The sequence below is a fragment of the Oenanthe melanoleuca genome, chromosome 2 (assembly GCF_029582105.1).
Source record: "Oenanthe melanoleuca isolate GR-GAL-2019-014 chromosome 2, OMel1.0, whole genome shotgun sequence".
NCBI classification, from domain to species: domain Eukaryota; kingdom Metazoa; phylum Chordata; class Aves; order Passeriformes; family Muscicapidae; genus Oenanthe; species Oenanthe melanoleuca.
Window position 1 is genome coordinate 48,816,486 of NC_079335.1, and position 19,876 is coordinate 48,836,361.

At 40.4% G+C, this 19,876-nt stretch overlaps 1 protein-coding gene across 4 annotated transcripts in view; it reads right to left on the reverse strand.

Moving 5' to 3' along the window:
• DLGAP1 (DLG associated protein 1) overlaps positions 1–13,226 on the reverse strand; it is a 390,022-nt gene extending 376,796 nt beyond the window's left edge. The window contains exon 1 of one of the 4 annotated variants that reach the window (XM_056485289.1): positions 12,837–13,226. The gene's annotated coding sequence lies outside the window, so the exon portion shown is untranslated. The remainder of the gene's footprint in view (positions 1–12,836) is intronic. The other 3 variants (XM_056485287.1, XM_056485286.1, XM_056485288.1) reach the window with 3 other exon arrangements.
• Positions 13,227–19,876: the final 6,650 nt, after the last annotated feature.

Below are 19,876 nucleotides of genomic sequence, written 5' to 3' on the forward strand. Positions count from 1 at the left end.
ACGTCGAGTGCCACTGTCACCTTCAGGGAGATAGCTGACATTAACTCAGGAGTTCTGGGTATTAACTGGATGCATCTCTACAAGTGTAGGGAAATGTTTTGAACCTCCAGAATTCCCAAAATTTTCCACCATGGTTCTATGAAGTCACTGTTATTTCCTGATTTGGATTTATTCACAGTCAGTAATCAGGATTTTCCTCACACATTATATTTCCTGAATAGTAAAGTTTCTCTCTGCAAGCTCAATCTAGTGAATGCCAAAGCACAGAACCCTGATGAAATGTTAAACAAAGCAAGAGATAGGCATTGACCCACAAAGCAGACATGCAGCATCATTTAACAGGCTTACAGACAAAACGTATTTCTGAAATATTTCAGTGAGCATCTGCATAAAGCTGACTGTTGATGGGAACTAAAGCTGACAAAGGCATAGCAACATAAAAATGCATCTGTGATCTTACCCTGTATGTACTTAAAGTGACAGCCCATCAGGGTATAATTATCATATATTACTAATGGAATATTAATCAAACATTCATTACTCTAATTAGAAAAAACTTGTCTTGAAAAGCAGCCTGACTTTTCACCTCTGAAACTGTAATTGACATACAAATGAATCTGACAGTCCTGATGACTGTGAATCCTTAGTGGGAGAAATAATATCTTTATCTTCTAACATTTAGCTTAACTGCCAGTTTCCATCCTCTGTATGTAAAATTCAAGTCAGCTTAGATGATCTCATGCACTACTTCCACCTCTCTTAAGTACTACAACATGCATCTAACATGAGACAGATAAAACCTAGGTTACGTGCGGCTCACCAAGTGGGGATTATGTTTTCTTTGAAAGTAACCTGGAATTTCTGTCTACAATGTAAAAAGTCAAGCCTGAAGTAGGTTTTCCTTTATCAATGCACATTTACACTTTTGAACCTGCATAGCCATTTCTGTCCCTTCAAAAGTGTCATTTTTGTGCACTTGCAATGTCTAAACCCCCACAAATATTAACCACGTACAAAGGAGACCAAACAGCAGTATAAAGTCTGCCTTTCAAATGATTCATGTGGAAAAGGAAAGCATTTAGGAGATAACATTCTGAAGTGCTAATCTCCCAGCAAGTTCAAAGTTTAAAAAAAAAAAAAAAAAAAAATCTTTGTGCTCACGTATTGACACAATTCAGTGCCCGCTTAAGGAAATGATACAGACTTCAGTGAGGAGCAGATAAGGTTCCTATGGATTATTCTACCTATGCTCAATCATGAGATGCTTCTAACAATAAAATTATATGCGTACAGGCTATGCTGGATTATGGGCAGGGTTCTCTTTATACATCTTGCTGAAGATGCTGAAATATGGAGCCATTTAAATCTGCTTTCTATTTCAAAGTGTGTTCTGATTTTGCCCAATCTAAGACCATAGAATATCTCAAGTTGGAAGGGACCCACAAAGATCAAGACCAACTCCCTGCAGGACTACCTAAGAGCTTTGTCCAGAAGATCCCTGAAATCTGGCAGGGATCCACTCTGCCAGAAAGAAGCTTGCAATAAAGCTTGACCTTACAGGATAGTTGGAAAGGTTATTATAAATTGACATTCAGACTGTTGACAAAATACAATGAAGAATTGATTATAATTTAGAACTACAAGCATATTTTAATGTGCCTTGACTTCATCTACTAGGTAATTATTTAGGGAATATGCAGCATGTTACAATTGGTTTAGGACTATAAGTTTTTTTCCATGTTACTGTTTCAAATGACTGTGCTATTTTCACTTGTATTACCAGACATGGTCTGAAAGAACAAAAAGCCTATTTATCATATCTGAAACAGGAAATGCATTGGGAACTGATGTCATAAATAAAAGTGTAAATATTTGCAAATCTAAAAGCATAACTTTAAATTGTTTAATCTTTGTCCTTGGTTATAAATCTTCATGATGTTATAAAATTAATTCAAATTATGTGTTCACTTGCAACAAAGTTGGCAAGGAAAATTCTGAAAATATCCGTACTACTTGAGTGTGATTTTCTATTATGTAAAACAATTTTCCTATGTACTCATTTCTCCTTGCTAAACTCAGACTCATTACTGCCAAATAAATAATGACAATGGTGTTGCTGCAACAGGGATGGCAATATTGTTTTGGTCACTGAGGAGGAGACAGAGAACACATCTCATGTATTACTGTGTCCTGACCTCCACAAATGATTTGCCAGCTGAGATATGCATTAAGACATTTCATATACACATTCTGCTCTTGCTTTACTCATGGATTATTCTGAGGCCTCATGTTCTATATGCTAAACCTTAGGGTCCTAAAATTCAAATTCATTCCCTAATTGGCTAAGGGAACTATTGCTAAGTAAAGACCTTGAGTTTTTTGTTGGTTTGTTTTGTGTTTTGTTGTTTCTTTTCTTCCCTCCAGTGGCTATGTATCCCACTACCCAGATGATTAACTTCTACCCCTCTCTTCCTCAAAAAAACCTCAAAATCAAAACAGTCCAGGGTGAGGCAAATTTTTAAAATCTCCAAATAGTAGACGCCGAAAAAAATAAATTACATAACAAAAAGAGGTTTTCATTTGGCTTTATGTTGCTCACATTTCCACCTACTTGAAGCTAGCATAAAGTCAAATCCAGTCCTGCTTTCGTCCCACTTACCTCCCTGTGAAAACACCAGTCACAAACCCAGTTTTCTGCAGTTTGCATCTACTGAAATAAACTCTGCTGCCAATACATTTCTGTTTTCTATTGATGCTATACACTTGGTGCATAAATAGGAACAAGATCTGGTCTATTTAGATAAAATACACAGTTTTGAGGGGGTTTTTCCCAATGTTTTTTTGTTCAGTATATATTTTGTTAATTTTGCCTTTATTTATCAGCACAAGCAGAATTAGTTAAAAGTAGTTGTTAGATAAAGCAAGACTAATTCCATCCTACTTTCAAAAAGTACTTAACCTAGCAATAAATACAAAAAATTAATCCTACTTCTTAAAATATGTCCATTCAAACTCTAAGAAAATGCTTAACAAAATAACCATTAATACTACATTTGCCACACTTAATTTTCCAGCATACACACAAACTTAGCTCCAGAGAGATTCCACTGAATTAATTTACTTTAGGTGGTATATTGTAATGATAATAATGGAATCTGTTTAAAAAAGGACTACATGATTAGGCTCCATAAAATTGTGGGCAACAATCCATGACTAAGCTGCAAATTCAAAGGGGGAAGCAAAATTAATTTTTTTTCACTATCTGTCTGTTTTAAACAGGTAAGATGTGCAGCATACATACTGATCAATGTATTTAAACATTTTCTTTCTAATACTGTGGCTAAACTTTTTCCAACACAAAACCCACAGTAGGCAGTTTAGCTTAATAAAAAACCATATTACAGATGAACAAACTGGAAAGTAACTGAGTATTTGGGTTCACAGAGGTACGTTATCAGATGTTGGGAGGATCCAGTTTGGCTCCAGCATATGTCATTGAAATTCAACTGGATCAAGAACTGTTCTTGTCCTCTTGACTGCTGAATTTTCTGATGATTGTTTAAAATAGTATGTGCTGAAATATTTAGTATTTCCCCCTCCCAAAATACATATAAATGAAATAAATATAATTTTTTTCAAGAATCTCAGTATCACACAAAGCATGCATTGAGCTTTGAGTAATAAATTACTACAGGAATGTAAAGCAATTTGTTTGCATCCACTAAAATAGAATAAATCATATCCAAGACACCAAATTGTAGTAATAAATTACTGAGCTCTGCTAGTGGTGGGAAAAGCATTATCATATTAGATTTTGCAATTCAGATCTATTATAGCCGCCCTGTATTTATTTATTTATTCAGCTATATAACACAATATACTAAATAACATATTGGCTACATACACTCTATAAAAGGCACGTGTCTGCCTGCATCAATACTATTTCCTTTACCAAGAGCATGGTGTGTTTACTATTGTCAAAAATATGATTCAGTGTAACTGTGCCGCTGGTGCTCCCAAAATTCTGGGCAGTCACCATGACTATGCAGAAAACTGTCTAATAATCCACCCACTGAGTGACTGTTCCTGAGAAGTAGACTTGTGACAGCTGGGTCTGCCCTCTGTGCAGTTAAGTGAGCACCACCACAGATCTGACTGACCTGGGCTTTGTGCAGTCTACACAAAGATTAAGATATCAGGTCTATAAATTCGTGTTCTCCAGGCCACCTGATGACAATAGCCTCTTCAGCCCTGAGATGTGAGTTGAGTGCACTTAATGCCTTCAACATTCCAGAAAGAAATTCACCTTTCCTCCCTGAAGTTCTCATTGCTTCCACCAGAAAGGCAACAAAAACTCTTTAAAGTGTGCCACATACCTCAACAGATAATCTCAGCTTCTCTTCAGCCTTCCCTACAAAACCAAAGAGCAAGGAGAGATCAACATCAAGAATAAGGGAGTTTAAAGGGAACTCACTCACTCTTGCTCTCCCTGTGGCTGAGGGGAAAAAAAAAAATCCCCATCAAAAAATCAATCCTGACTTAAACCTAAATTCAAACCATATGTGAGCCTGAAGAGGTATTCCACATTTATCAAGCATATTGCTAACGTGGGCAGTAGCTGCCTTGAGCTGGATATGGAAGGAAAGATGAGTTCAGAGCAGTTTATGGTTAGACTAAATGCTAAGGCAAAAATCATCAGATAAAACCAAAATAATTTATGTCCTACAGTAGGCTCTCATATAGACACAAAACCAGAATCAACACAATGTTCATTTTTTAATACAAATTAGTAAAAAAAACCCCAAATTAACCAAACCCAAATGCTCAAAACCAGCACACTGCCTCATTCAGCATCTGTTCAAGCCCATGTATAAATCAGCTGCAAGGACTCTGTATGCTAACAAAACCAGAAAGGCTAAACTAGATCTGGCAAACTCATTAATTAATTAATTATACCACAAATAATCAATCATCCCAGTTCTGTATAAAAACAAACAAGAATCACAGTTAAACCAAGAAAAAAAATCCACATTCATTCATCAGTATCTCTTAATCTGCAATAAAATTAAATACTGGAGTTTTTTGCAGGAGCCTCAGGTTAAAGAATTTTTTCTTTCATTAGGGAAACACTGCACAGAGATCTCTGAGAACTGTGCACAGATCACTGGCAGCATTTATTCTGAATTATGTAGTATTTTAAATATGAAAATAAACTTTAGCATTACACCATTACAGGATAATAATATTAAAGCTTTTAAAGAAATAAAATTTACATTTATAGGCTTTCCTATATATTAGTTTCTCTGTTCTTAGAGAGACTAAGTCCTTGGGAAAATGAACCAGCTATTTTTGGTCTTATAGCAGCTCAAAGCAAACTACAGAAAGTTAAACAGTTAAAGCAAATTAAGGGTTTCTATAAATGTGCAAAGTATGCTAGAAAAATTGATTATTGCAAAATTTTCTTCTCATTGGACACAAAATTTCCGACATGAATCTTCATCTTTCTCTCACCATGCTTTGCTGTGTGTTGTCATCAAGAGACCATAAATTTAGAATAAAGAAACAGGATGCAATTAATTTCTCCTAGGTAGAAATGCTGTGATCCTTGAGTAATCTCTCCATAAATATTTCTGTCTTCAGAAGGGCTCTTCAAGTGTAACACACACAAGTGTTGCCACTGCATTTCAGCATTTTTTCACCTTAAAAAATCCCTCCAACATGGGCCTGACCAACTGGTGCTCAACATTTAACATCTCATAGAGGGCAGGCAGCCTGCCCCTGCAATTCACGCTCAAAATTCCAGCCAGCATAAACAGCAAAGGATCAGGTCAAGAATTTTAGTATACTCTCAAGGCATTTTGCCTTGATTCTGCCAAAAACATCCTCTGGAAAGTAATTTAACATAACACATTAATTATTTTGCAGCACACTGCACTGATTTTAGAAGTACATCATGTACTACCTGCTTTGCAAATGACCAAAGCACTTGAATATGGCAGAACATCCTTGTATTTAGCTTTCTGTTCATATATAATTCTGCTGTATAACTCTCCCTGCAAAACACAACGTGAAGATTCCCAGTAGGGACATTTATATCATGCTATAGAGATGTAGAACAACATACAAATAATTGTGGAAGTCAGCCCACATGCCATCACAGTATGATAAGAAACACCACATAGATTTGAAGGTTACCTACAGAAACTCCAACTAACATTTCTACCCAAGGTGAAGTGAATGCTCATCGACTACCACACCACTGCAACTCTGTAAAGAACATTACATGGATATTGAAACAGGTCTACAAAAAATGCCATTTTTTAAGTAGTTGTCAAGGACCAAAAAACCCTCCCAAAAAACCCAAAAACAAAAAGGGGAACAAAAACAAAGGGGAAGATTCAACCATAATTTTTATACAAGTAAGTTTCTAGTATTTCAGGAATTAAAAACTTTTTTTTCCTGAGCTAATAGGACAGCCAGTTGGTTTGAAGAAGTCTTCTTTACTAGTCTCTCCTAGTGCAGTATCAGTAGCTTGTTTCTTTGGTTTATTTTTGTTGCTGCTGTTGCTAAGAAAAGAAACCTGCATTTGGACTTTTTCAAAGGAAAAGGAAGATCCAAATCTGTGACAAAAAGGGTTTCATCTCCAGTTCCACTTGAGTTTATTTTATCATGTAGATATCCATATCAAAAATTTTAAGAAATCCACCTTTTTCACTAAAATTTACAGTGCTTCCTGAACAGACATTGTATCATTCTTCTATATTATTTAATTTCATGCAGTGATATATATATGATACTTTTCAAAGTATCACTAATCTAGTAATCACTTGCCCTACTTTGCTATGGTTATTAAAGGACAGATGCCATGTAGATATTTGGGATATTTACCTCAAAAAATAATTTTAATAATCTTCTCAAATATTACATTTTATGGTTGTACAGTTCCTCCATTAATAGAATTGCAGAATTACCATTCATTTTTTATTTTAAATTGTTTTGATGATGTTTGCAATATTTAATTTATATGCAAAACAATAAATTCTCCTAATTCTACCTCTTTCATTCCTCCCTTTTTTGATTTTTCTCTCTTTTAATACTACTTTGCCATCCTATTGCCACTAAAAAGCTCCATTGGGGTATTCATCAATATAATTTACAAAACTGTAAATAAATTTGGCAATAAGCACTGGTCTACAAGTAAATATCTGTTAGAAAGAACAGTGAGGCCAATCACAGAACCATGGAATAGTTTGGGTTGGAAGGGACCTTAAAGATCATTAATTCCAATCCCCATCTTGAGAATGCACACTTTGCAGTAGACCAGGTTGCTTAGATCCAGTCCTATGGTGTGTTCTTAGAAAATGTGATCTGATAACAGAATTTAGTGATGTTCCAAAAATGCAATCACAAACACCAAAAAGAAAGAAAAAAAAAAAAAAAAAAAAGAGAGAGAGAAGCAAAACCCTTCAACATTATGAAGGTAAACCAGATGCAGTAACAGTTGAGACCTTTAAAGAACCAAACCACGCCCTAAGCATTATGCCCAAGCAATAGATAGCCAGGAGACACAGACTGATGAGAACAGAGGATCTCTGAGAAGCCCTTGTGAAACACCTGCCCCAATGCACTTCCAGCACCACAGAAGCAGAAGCTGCATTCCTCTATGAACCACGAAGTGGAGGTCACCCTATTCGAATGGTATGCTGCAGGGACTCCAAAAATCTTCCTGCTGCAGCATGGAAAGAAGATAGAGATTCTCACATACATCCATGAAGCACACTGAGTCTCATTACTTCTAGCTGGACAAAGGCAACTGCTCACTGTCTGCTGACCAGCTATAAATGAAAAGATACTCTTGGGACCACTACCACAAAGCAGTCACCTCGATTTCATGCCCACCCTTCTTTAATTTTTTTCTTCCTTTTTTTTTCCCCCCTCATGACAAGACAAAAGAAACACACAGAGCAGTAGTGAGATAGTAATTCTCAATGTTGACTTTCAGTGTTGGATGCACGCTGCTAAAACTGAAGTTACCATGACAAAGGTAGGTGAGGCTGCTAATCATTGTCTCTTATTGTTATTGACCTCCAGTCACATACACAATCCTGTTCCACCTGCTAAACTAAACAGACACATGGGAAGAAAGTGTGTACAAGCACAGAATTAGCAACTGAAGTCACACTCGGGAAGCTGGATGAAAAAGAACCATTCCCTTCATTTGAAAAGGTAACAGCTACCATCCTATCAGTACATTCTTTGAAATACCTTCAGAGAGGATGTACACCCAGAACAATTAAGAGGCTTTCAAGCACAATTGATGTACAAAGTTTCTGGGGGTCCTCACCCGCTTATCTCCCTTTTCCACAACAGAAAAGAAAAAATATCCTTGACTTGATCCAGCAGAGTCACCACATCAGGTTATTAAATTGCTGAAACCTGTAAGAGCTTGCAAGTCAACTCAAGCAACTGCAACTTGCATTCAAAATTAACCCACAAAGCTTAAGAATGCACCTTCTAGGTATAAGACACCATCTGTAACTGAGATCTACATGCTTTTGTCACATGAACCATGGAAACTGAGGTTCAAAGCCTGGATCCAGGCATCTAGGAATGTACATCTCTTCACACAGATACGAGTTCATTTCTCAAATCCCTATCTTCCTTAGCATAAGAAATCAGAACATGAAGAACCTCCTTAGTTAGTTAAAGGGGATGCTAAAGGTGAACTGGAATGAGTGACATTCATTGAAATGCCACCAATACATTGCTCACAGACAAAGGCTAAAGAAAAAGCTACATAGGCAGCTGTTTAAAAATGGCTTTCATTTAGCCAGAAGACACTGGAGAGATGCATAAAGTCAAATTTACTTAGAAAGCCAGATTATTAATGTACTAGCTGCTATCATTATGGTTTCTTGAGCAGATTTTCAAATGGCACAGGCAATTCTTTAAGAAACAGAGATACAGAGAAGTAGAAATACACTGTGTGATTTCAAAGCACTGCAAAGTGTTTCTACAGACAATCTGCCAACTAGACAAGTTAAGAAGGCCAAAGTCAGCATCAGCATCTGTCTTCCAATTAGAGAGCCACAAATGACATATTGCTCAGTGACAAATGATGACTGCTGTCTTATATTAAGATGGTTGCTTTAGCAGATGTTTTCAAATCATCCCAAGACATGTCACAGGGAAAGGCAAAAGAGCTGGAAATATGCCAAGGGAGACCTGGTGCACCAGCAACCTAAGGGAGCTATTTAAAAAGCCATTTGGTGTCCTCTCATGAGATTGTAGCTACAAAAACTGAGTACAGAAATGGAGAATGGAAATAGAAAATATGTTAGATTCCTGGGTGAAAATTTTAAGTATCTGACTACAGGATCATCTAGAATAAAATGTGCTCATCTCAGCTTCAAAAGAGACACAGTCTAGGTAGACAGTTCTGCAAATAAGAAAAAGGGAAAAAAAACCCCAGCTATTCTTCCAGAAAGACTTGTTCCATATTGCTGCACTGTAATGACAGAGTTAGGGCAAAAGAAAGGTTTTCTATGCTGAACATCTCTAAACGGTAACACCAGTATCACATCTCACACGCTGACTGAAAAAAATAAAATTCAGCCCTTTTCCCAGGTGAGAAGAAGTAGACTGCTTTTACTGTATGAAACATCTAAAACTCAAAAGAACAGCACAAATAATAAAGAAAAAGGAGATAACACACTTTCATGTGATGAGGACTAATGAGTAAGCTTCTGTCAGCTATTACACAGAGTTAGAGACAAGACAGGTCTTCAAAACAAAAATCTAATGGGGAAAACAAGCTATTTCCCAAAATCCCACAGTAAAATCATATAGGGATAGAAGCACTAAAGTACAATGCAAGCAGAAGAGAGGATTAGGGCAGGGAGAAACACAGAAGCTGTCCTCATCCAGCGTAGCATCCTTCTCACTCTGGAAGCATGAGGCAACAGTAAAAACACACCCCAGGAGGCAAAATAACCACAGAGAGGAAGGTGCCAAAGAACGCTGCTACAAGTTAAGGAATGAGTAGGCGTCTGGTCTTGACCTATGGTGAGGGAGAAAATCCTCTCTCTCTCCCTCTCAATCTCTCTCTCGTTACCATGGAGATCCACTTTTCAGGTTCCTTTGGATGAGCTTTATGCACAAGTGCAAAATTTGGCATAAGAGGAGAACAAGTATTAATTACATGCCCCTGACAAAAATTCTTAAATCTTGAGATATAATACAGCAGATGCAGTAAAAATTAAGTTTGGTTACAGAGATTAAGGGCTGAATAAACTCTCTCACTTTAAAGTACCTTGAAATCTCATCTACTTAAAATGGCAATGCCGGTCCCAGGGCACTGCATCTATCTCTTAAATTTGGGTGAAAATTTTAATTACTGTATGGTATGAGATCAGGGTGAAAATGACAATGAAAGAAATTCCATCGATTCTTCCTCCCGTACTACTCTTCCTTGGTGTGGGATTACCTCCATTTATTACACTATCTCATGAATTATTTACACAGTTCCTTTTGTATTTCCAGGTGGAAACATCACAAGCCAGAGCTGCACTGAGATGCACCACCTTTACAGAAAGAACGCTGCAAGACTTAACACAAACAGATTGCATTGATATGCTTCCAAGAGTTAATCCCACAAGAGAGAGACAGAAGGAGCCTTGAATTAAAGTGTACAGAGCTCTGGTGAAGTAAAAGAAAACTTAAAATCAGAAGGATATATATACACACACACATACACATATATATACAATGAAACACAACTGCACCCTTTAAAGCACTTGATAAACTCTCCAATAAACAGCATATTTTGCTACCATATGTTTTAATTATTTCATACTGATTTAAGTAGTTACCTAATTTAAATACATAATTTAGTTACCTAATTTATAGTTATCTGAAATATGCAGTATCAGACAGACAAGCTGTAAAAGAAGAAAACAAGGAACTGTGTTGTTTCCATTAACTATTCCTAGTTCTCATATAATCACTATCAGCAGCTATTTGATCTTCAAATGTACATCCTATTTTTCTTTCAGTATGCACCCTCTAGACTTCCGGATCTCTTGGATCAGTGAACAGTGCTCAAACTCACAATGTCTTTTAAGGGAGGGGAAATACCTTAAGCACCAACACTGGACCCACACTGGAATAGAAATTAGTGTTGCCTTTTTAAAGGTGCATTAACACTGAAATACAATCCAATACAACAAGCTGAGCATACACCATGCCTGCAAGCACACCTACCTTCTACTTGCAAGTAGGCTATAAGTTAAACAACTACTTTCTTTTTTTTCTTTTAATAACCAACTTTGTATGCTGTCCTCTACAGTTCTCATGGATTTTGCTCACTATTTTGGTTGTTTTTTGGGTTTTTTTTGTTTGTTTGTTTGTTTGTTTCTGTCTTTAACAGCATATTTAGCTACCACTGACAGGTATAAAAAAACAATATGAATGAGATGTGATTAACCAAAAATCAATAATGAGAAACCAAAGCGCTAAAATATTATTGATTTTTTTTTTCTCCGAGATCAAACTATCAGCTTCCTTCAGAAACAAGCACAGTGTAGCCGCTTCCTTGCCGGCATCCTGAGCCGGGTTTAGTAACAAGCAACAAGAAAGGGGGGGAAAAAAAAAGCTGTAATTACATAACGGACCTCGCTAAATGCCTCTCTTCCCGGCGGACCAGGAACCGGGGGACAGCAGCAGCCGGGGCCACCCCGCTCCGGCAGCGCAGGGCGGGCAGCGGCGGAGCCGGTGCCGCTGCCCGGGGCGCGATGGGCACGGCACGGCGGAGGGAGGCCTGCGCTTCCCGGGCGGCGCTTTCACCTCCCTCCGCCCCCCTGGGCAGCCTGCGGAGGGGTGTCCCTGCCCGGGCAGCGCTGCCCAGCCCGGCCGCCCCCTCCCTGCCCGCGGAGGGAGCGCGGCTGCCCGAGCGGCCGGAGGGCAGCACCGCAGCACCGCCTCCCCCCGTCCGTCCCTGCCGGCTCGCAGCGCGCTCCAGGCGCCGCGGGAGGATGGAAGGGTGCATCGGGGGGCTGCGCCGGAGCTCTCGGTCCCACGGGATCCCCGCACCACGCGGGTTTGCCGAGGGGGAGGCGAGCATCCGCCCCGCTGTCCTTGTCCTGCCGGCGAGGGACGCGGGACAAACTCGGCCCCAGCAAGTGCCAACAACTCTCCGGGAGCCCGGGCGGGCTGCGGGGGCCGGCGGGGCCGATGCCGCTCGCCCGCAGGCTCCCGGGGAAGGGGGCGCTCCCCGGGCTGCGGAGGATGGCATTCCACGGCGGCTGGCAGAGCCCCCGCGGATGGGGGAATAGAGCCCCGCAACGCAAAAGCAGCTAGGAATTACTCATTTGAATGATGCAGCAAACGGGGAGGGGGGGACACGACGCGGGGACGACGACGAGTCCTCCCGTTGCCACTCTCCAGCCCCGATTAATAAATAATGCCCAGGTTCCCTGCCAGGGGAAGCGCTCTCGCCTTCCGCGCAGACAGCAATTAATAGCCAGCCTCCTCCCGCGAAACCCCGGCTAAGCGCTGCCGCACGCTCGCACCCGCGCTGCCAAGTGCGAGCAGCACAATAGCGGGAGCCTCTCCACCTCGCAGCCCGGGGGAAGAGAGAGGAGGGGGGCTGGGGAAGCCAAACCTCTCGCGGCAAAAGCCGGTCCCCCGAGCCGCGGAGACCGGGGAGCGGCGGCCGCCGGCGCGGCGGGAGGGCAGGGAGGCAGGCGGGCTGCCCGGCGAGCAGAGGGCGTAGCGCGCCGCACGCCGCCAGCTCCATCACCCTCCGAATCGTCAGCACACAGCACGCCCGCATTTACCTTCTCCTGCCCGCCGTCCGTCAGTCAGGCGTTTGAGGGAGAGAAGGAGGAAGGGAAGGAAGGGAGAAGAAAGAGACGGGGAGATGCGGAGAGCGAGAGGCGGCTGCTAATCCCCGTGTAGAAAGACTTCCAGCAGCAGCGGCAGAAGCAGCAGCAGCATGCGTGTGTGCGTGCCCGGAGTGAAGCACAGCCCTCCTGGCGATGCACCGGCGCTGGCACCCAAGTGCTGTCATGTGCGTGTCTCGGTGTGTGTACCCATCGAAAAAAAAAAAAAAAAAAAAAAAAAAGGAAAAAAAAAGCAAAGATAGACGGGGGGAGACTCGTCAGTCACACGCCCGGCTGTGCACTGCTGGGGGGGACGAGGAGGAGGAGCCCAGCGCTCCCCAGCCCAACCACCGGAGGAGCAGCTCTCTTACTACGGCGGCGGCCGGGCTGCCCCTCCGCGCAGCCCCGCACTTCCAGCCAGCCGCCCTTCCCGCCCGCTCCCAAGGACATGCCTTCGGGAAAGACCCTCAGGGCCTCCGTCCCACGGCACCCCGGGCTACCCGAGCCCCGCAGGAAGCGGCTGAACATCCCCCCATACGTTTCTGCCCGAAAAATGCCTCCCGGAGGCATCCCGTGGGCAGCGGGGGACTGGGATGCTGCTCCCACCCAGGGGTCCCAGCGCAGCCGGGGTGGGAGCGGGGGCTTTTCCCTGGGGATGCTGCTGGAGGCGGGGGCGCACAGACGGACCCCACAAAACACGCGGGTCCCGCTGTCCTTGCGTGGGACACCGCTGTGGGTCGGGTGTGCAGGTGCCGAGGGCGGGCTGGGCGTTGAGAGAGCTGCAGGTGTGACTATAAATGTTGGTGGTGGCGAGTACAGAAAGTGAAAAGGCGGTGAAAGGCTGCGCTCATCCGGGCCGCGGTGCGGGCACACTGATCCTCACCTCTCCTGTCAGGGACACTCAAATTTCAGCCGCGGTGTATGACTTACTAAAAGGTGTTTGAACAGTGGTTCGAATCACTTATTTGCTAAACAGTAAATGCTGTATCTATCTTTTGGCTGTATAGTGGCATATATGCATATAAATGAGATTTTGACATACAATTTACAAAATAGCTAGAACAGAATATGAGCTAAGAGAATGCTCATATTATTCTTATTGTCCTAAATTTACTAGTGAGTCATACCAGCAAGTTTCAAGATGTGATTTCTTTAAGCCTCAAACCAGGAAAAGTTAGTGAGAAATGTACTTGATATTTTATTTTTTTTGTACCAAAAAAGTAGTACATATGGACTAAAAGATAATATTAGTCATAGAAAAAGGTTTGTTATATGACAAGCATAAAAAAAATTGGCAGGGATATGAGATATGCTCTTTGTACTAATTTTTTTTGTTTGCTTGTAATGGACAAGGAAGACCTAATGTCTCAGGGGTAAAAAAAAAAAAAAAAAAAAAGGAGGAAAGGATGAAATGTTATTTACATTTTTAATTACAAGTGTAGGTTGTATCTACAGGCTGCATAAGATAGGAAATTCTGATGTGTTGATAATTATGTTAATTATCATGCCATCAACCAGTTGAGTAGGGAAAAAATTGGTCAGTCTATTTAAAAATAGTTCTTGGGGGTTTTGTTTAGTTATAGGTGTGATAGGTGATGTAAAGGGGAAATCACTGAAAAGACTGTCCATCTTGTTAGGATTTAGCTGCTGATAATAAAGTATACTTTGAGACTTTCCAGAAGTCATGCAATAAAATAAAAAAAAAACAATATTTGTTGTTACTGAATTGTACAAATGAAGTTAGCATGACATTGTTAAACCAAATTGCACCCTAAGGCCATATAATTTGTTTTTATAAGCTAAAGGTACACATTCTGTCTTAGCTCAGATTCAGCATCTGTCTTTCAGTTTAGGAACTAATTCAGGTAAATAAGTTAAAGAGTAGTGGGTTCATTGTTTTAATTCAGTGTTTGTAAACACAGCACTATCCTATGTTTCTTACAAGAATTTTTTGTCTTGTCATAAACTGTATTTTCAAGTTAGTTTCAAATCTGGCATAGTCTGTTGTTTAAAATGTGATGGAATATGAGGACCTAATTAGTAGAGTTTGTGTTATAGTTGCTGTGTAATTACAAGAAGATTTAGCCTACCTTCCATAGGCCTGTGAAGTTAAAAAACAGTTAGTCATGTTATGTCTGATAGTTTATAAAAAATAATACCAAACTGTAATTAATTAGTAGAACTAGGTAGTCATGAAAACAAATAACATATTTTTAGCCTTCATCCAAACTTCCTGAAAATTATGTAGACCAAATTTCCTTTGAAGACTGAAGAGTAAGAAGAAAAGAGGAGATACTTGTGCATAAAATTATCTGACCTCAAAGTAAATGCCAGCATGAAGATTTTTATTCCTTTTTTCACTTTCGCTCCCCAAATGTGAATGTAAAATATTTAGTGAGTTTTCTGGATCTCTTACTTGCCTGACTTCAATCTAGCTGGGCCAAGAGAGTAGGAGCCTTGTTATAAATTCTCTCCTGAAGGTTCCAGAGGAGTCTCCATCCTGGAGAAATAAGAAGTTCAAGCTGTTTTGCACAATGATGTAGATGGTCCTTGTGAGCCACTAATTATTTTGATTTTAGGCATACCATTTGTCTGTACTAGCAGCCCCAGTACTCCCTGGTGTCTCAGAAGATGTGCAGTTTGGGGGCAAGATTTCTGAGAGGGGAACAAAGGTTCTTCTCCTGGCTCTGTGAGATATGGCACACACAAACAAAACTGAGGAGAGGCTGTGAAGCAGAGGGTTTCAGGAAGGACAGTAAATGAATGGAGGTGAACAAGAAACATGAAAATAAAGCCTGGGGAAAAAAGCAAAACAAAACAGTTCCAAAATAGTTTTTAGATTAGAAAAGTAGGAATCGGAAAGGAAACTTTTTAAATGGCCTGGGGAAGTGAGACAGATCAGTATGAATATCTTCAACCATCTGCAGTTTGTCAAATGACCCCAGATGCAAAAGCTCTTATACTATACTCACACTTTGATCTCTTTCTTCTTTGGAGGAAGCTCTCTTTGCTTTGACTGAAGGTGAAAGAAGTCATCATGACTGTCATTACCGCATAATTAAACTGTACGCACGCTTAAATGAACTCCTTCCATAAGGTGATATTTACCACGCTGCAAGATTTTCAGTCTCGAAATGCAGTGAGTTTTTGTGTGTCGCTGCCCTCTACTGGAGACGGGCTCAGAACCGCTCCCCCGGGTCTCGGTGTGGAGCCACGGCAGCTGCTGGTGGTCCTCGTTTCTCACCGAGTCACCTTTCTGCCACCCAGGTGTAAAGGAGTGAAGATCTGGGTTGCCAGCATCCACGAAAATATCCGTTTTCCACAAGAGTTCAAAGTATTGATCATGTGATTTTATGTCTGCAGTTGTTGAGACAGAAAAAATTATGACTAAGCAATGGTTGTGATTTTTAGGATGTGTATTCTCCATTAACTTCTGTGAAAGAAGCATGGAAATTCATCACAGAGATGCTAAAAATGTTGATCAGTATTGCTTTGGTAAGTATTTGCCTATAGCTTTGTAGACAACCTCATCATTTTTCATGTCTAGATACTTTGGTTCGCTCTCCAGTGCATTACAATGTGATTGCCCTCCATCCCTTCTCCTGTCTGACCTTTCATTGCTCTGTACTTGTCTCTTGCCTTCTATATCAACACTACCAGAGTACCACATTTTTGTTGTATTTTATTTCATTTTCTTCCCAGGCTGGGCATTAGCAGAACAAATGAAACATGGAGAGCACAGCAGTGATATTCTCTCATTTCCTCAGTGTTTCATTTCCTCCATCTACTCTCACAACAACCCATACACATCCAGAGCAGTTTCTGTTGGAATGCACTGAGTTTTCCAGCTGTCTGGGCACATGCATTGCCAAGGCACTCTGAGAACTGTGAAGGATGAGACCTGGTCAGAGCATACAGGAAAGAAAGTTTTACTATCAAACTCAATATATGTTTTCTATGCAGAAGATGTTACCATTTTCTGTGTTCATTTTTAGCTTTGCCACATGCTAGTCAAGTTTAAAAAGATGAAGACCAGATGTATGCTCTTCTCATTCCCTTGTGGCATCAGTTATTGCTTCAAGGCAAGAAGGCATTCTGACTGTGGCTGTGAGGGTAGAATCCAGTCATTTTGGTTGGAGAAAACCTCATTGAGTTCAACCTCTGACTGATCCCACCTTGTCAAGTAGACCGTGACCTTAGGTCCCGTGTCCAGTTGCTTCTTGAACAGCTCCAGGGCTGGTGACTTCCCTGAGCAGTTTATTCCCATGTTGAACTACCCTTTCTGTGAAGAAATTCCTTCTGATGTCCAACCTGAGTTTCCCCTGGCACAGCTTGTGGCCATGTCCTCTCCCCATGTGAAGGGTTGCCTGGGAGAAGAGGCTGAGCCCCAGCTGGCCACAGCCTCCTCCCAGGTGTTGTAGAGAGAGATAAGGTCACCCCGAGCCTCCTTTCCTCCAGGCTAAACACCCCCAGCTCCCTCAGACACTTCTTATTGGACTTGTGCTCCAGACCCTTCACCAGCTTTGTTGCCATTCTCTGGACTCCCTCCAGCACTCTAATACCTTTCAATTTTTTACAATATGGGCAAAATAACAGTTTTGGTGGCTTCCACACCTAACCTGATTAATGGCAGAGCCAGTCAGCATAAAACCTCTGCTTTCTCTTCCTTCTCTGAGTATCCCAAAGCAGACATCTGCCCAGAAAATTTAATTGCAAATATTTTTACTCTCCTAATGTTTTGAATGTCTTTTGTTGAAAAGATTTACTATCCACCACAGCCATTGTAGGTCTGTTAGTTGTATTTTACTGGGCAGCACTGAAGATACTATTGTCCTAGGAAGATTAATTTTGTGGGTTGCCTCATTTTATGTTACCTAATTACTTGCTATGAAAACCACTGCAGTAAATTTCTTCCCCTATCCTAATGGTTAGCATGAAGAAATTAATAGGGCGTGGAGTGGAGTGATTGTTCCCAAAGAGTGACTCCTAATGACAGGTGTCCTCAAAGGAAAAGATATTCAGGCATCAGCTCACCTTGTACATCCTCACTGACTATTAACTGGTCAATTTAAGATGGATGATAAGGCAATGTACATATTGTTTTATGATTTAGAAGCAAAACAAGTACTTTGTTGAAGGTACTATTCTTGTGATCTTTAGGCTATCAAACACTTTATAGAGGCTTTCAACCTCTATTAGGAAATAAGTTGAGAAGCTTCTCAGCAGGGTCTCACTTTTGAAAAACATAAGGTAGAAAATTTGAGTATGCCATCCTTCCCCTGCACAAAAAAGACCTTTGTTTATTATTAGAAACAAGCAAGTTGCTGTGACTTTCAGATATCAGAAAGTATTTTAGGGGTATCAACAGGAATGTTAAGAATAAGCATAAAGAGAGAGGAGGAAAAATTAATTCAAACCAATAAACCCATGAAATGAATGGGTTTAAATAGAACCATGAAATGAATGAAAAAAATCTCACTAGACTGAAAATACTTTTTCAGATATTGAAAGCCCTGGGAGAATGACAGAGTGCAGATTGATTTCTAAACATCCACAGCAAGGACATACTTTAGATGTCTTAATTAAGGAGGGCTTTAATAACTTATGATACCACATTTTGAGTATATAATGTTAAAATGAAGTGCAATGCAATGGGAGTATTTTTACCTATTTGGCAGAGAAGTGGGGAAACAGAGACAGCTTTGTAAGAACTTTCTGTGAATGAGAAAACTAGTAATCATGTAGAAAATTGCCTCCAACTTAAGATTTTAAATGACATATTTGTAGAAAAAATATTTCACATCTGCATTAATTTCAGGCAGCACAAGCAGCACAAAGCAATCAGAGCTATCTGAATACTACCATGACTAGTTTGTAGGAAACCATCCTTCTGTGCTGTGTGAGATGGGATTACTCCTTTCTTACAAGAGGTAGAAGTGGAAGGTACTTCTTTTCTGCTGCACATCAAAGAGCTCACAACTGAGAGCCAAATTGAGACCATGACTTCATTCTCCTAGTGTTGCTATCAATTCAAACATTGTTGAAGATGAAAGACTGTTTTAAGCTTTGTTTTCCATAAATAAAAAAATAATTTAATCCTATACAGCATGAGGCATGATGGGAAAAAGAAAATATTACTTCCATTTTGCAGGTGGAAAATTTGAGTATTGATACAAGCAGTTACAAGAGCTGGACTCCTATATATTCTGGGTTTAGATTTTAACAGTAGGGTTATGATTGCATCTACCTTGGTCTGTTTTTTTGGTCTAAATTATTTTTAAAACAAAGGCCTTCACACAAAGCACCAGTGTCCTGGAGAGAAGTCCTAAAAGCATTCAGCAGAGCTTTCTGTTGTGACAGCTCAACTCCTTCCCCCTGCTTAAATGGCTGGATGTAAAAGAGTGATAGATTTGCCCAGATTTAATGTTGTGCAGCGATCTTGCCATTTATACAGAACAGGGAGTGGGGAGATAGCAGTTGTCTGCCTTCTTATTAAGCCTATTCCAGGATGAGAGAAATTGAGCATAAAATGTACAATATAGCAGATGGAAAGACATCCAAAGCTTTTGAGATGGAATTGTTCATTCTTTTCTGCAGTTTGTTCTTAGTTTTTTATTTATTTTAAATGATGGGAAAGGAGTCAACAATTTGGTTTTTTACCCATTTTTCGTGATGTTTTCTTGTGAATCCCAACAAATCAAGTCCTAAGCACTGCACAGTTGTCAAGAAATCCCAATACTCAAGATTAAATCCACACTGTTACAACATGCTCAATTATTTTCCACTTTGTGTCTCAAGATAGGCTGATATCTCACAGGGTGTTTTTGAGGAAAGCTTTTAACAGGAACTTATGACAGAGTTAACTCCAGAAAGACTGATAATTAAGACTTACATCAATAAATCTGTCAGTCAGATATGGGAAAGGAACTATTTTAGGGCACAATAAAGAGCTAAAAATGTCAGTGAAGGTAGCGTACAGAGATATTTCAGGCTTG